Source organism: Orycteropus afer, unplaced genomic scaffold (assembly GCF_000298275.1).
Source record: "Orycteropus afer afer isolate SDZICR_OR568_19922 unplaced genomic scaffold, OryAfe1.0 scaffold00094, whole genome shotgun sequence".
Taxonomy (NCBI): Eukaryota; Metazoa; Chordata; class Mammalia; order Tubulidentata; family Orycteropodidae; genus Orycteropus; species Orycteropus afer.
This window is the reverse complement of record NW_006921681.1, coordinates 8,144,171-8,145,656: the sequence shown is the minus strand read 5'-3', so window position 1 is coordinate 8,145,656 and position 1,486 is coordinate 8,144,171. Positions and strand designations below refer to the sequence as shown.

General features: G+C 36.3%; 1 protein-coding gene across 1 annotated transcript in view; it reads left to right on the top strand.

The window, feature by feature from the left end:
- MTOR (mechanistic target of rapamycin kinase) overlaps positions 1-1,486 on the top strand; it is a 187,749-nt gene that overhangs the window by 84,603 nt on the left and 101,660 nt on the right. The window lies entirely within an intron of this gene.

Genomic DNA, 1,486 nt, shown 5'->3' with positions numbered 1-1,486 from the left:
TTTCACATGTCTGACAAGTTGAGGCTGACTATAGACAGGAGTTCAGCTCTGGCAAGGAGCTGAGGGCCATGTTCTTCTCCACATGACTTTCTCCATGAGCTGCTTAGGCTTCCTCATAGCATGGTGGTTGGATTCAAACATGAGTGTCCCAAGAGAACAAGGTGAAAATGAATGGCACTTTTATGACCTAGCTTTGGAAGTCACAGTGTCATTTTTGCCATTTTCTGTTGTTCAAGGCAGTCACAAAGGCCCACTGAGTTCATGGATATCACTTCTTGATAGAGGGGTAACAAGGTTCCAGAAGACTATGAAATAGGAGATACTGTTGCAGCCATCTTTGGAAAATCCAATTTGTCACAAAAAAAAAAAATCATTTTAAATAGTAAATCTTTAACAGCCTTTAAAATTTAGTTTATAAAATGTTTAAATGCATATGAAAGATTTACAGTTTAATGTAAGTGAATTAAGTAGAATATAAAATGATATAAATGTGTGGTTTCAACTGTTAAAAATATATGTACATAGGAAAGTGATTAGATAGTAATGCAACAGTGATTACCTCAAAGAAGGAAGGTTTAAGGAGTGATTAGTATTTTCTCCTCTACTCTTTTCCATTTTTTTCTACAATGGACATTTCTATTTATAATAGGGAATAAAGCATTGATTTAATTAACAAACAACCCTTCTCATTAGCAAAAAGCAAAGCACATCGTGTAACTCTTTCTCAGCACAGCTGGCTTGCTGTCAGGGCCTGTATTTAGCAGGAGTAGTCCTGGAGACTGTGAAATTAATGCCATGATTTGGCTCATCTAATTTCTTTCAAGTATATTTTTAATGCTTTAAAAATAGTTTTTAGTAAAAATCAGTTTCTAGGACTTCCCTGTTTCCATAGCATGCAGATTTTAAGTGCTCAGCTGTTGTACCATATGGTACCTCTCATCTGCTTCATGTTACCTCTGAGCACAGTGTCATCCCAACTAGGCTTATTGTAAATATCCACATATGGATTTATCCCCTTAGTTCCAAACCTGTTCCTTTGGAATCTGATATGGCCTTTGTCCTAGATCAGAGAGCTTATTTCTTAATTTAAGTAGGCCTTCTTTCTGTTTTCATGTTATCCTTTGCATTTCAAATTTTGTTTTTTCTCTCACATTCCAAAATTATATAGACATTGGTCTGCCTCACTGCAGTGTTCAACAAAAAGTAGTTATAGAGGCATCAAATGCTAAACCCATGCATTATAGGCATTCCCTATAGTTTCTGCTCCCCCAGCTCATGAGAAAAGGGGAGGGGAGGGCTAAAGTACAAGTGTCAGGGATAGCAGATTAATTCCATCCATGTGATGCTATAGTGATTTAAAAGAGTTTTAGTAATCTTAGAAATGGCACCTCTGGTTCAGTTCTTTGTAAGGCCCCAGCTGTTAAAGATTGACTTAGAGAATCTTTTAAGACTTATAGATTTAGCATCTGTTTTCTAGTGTAGAAAC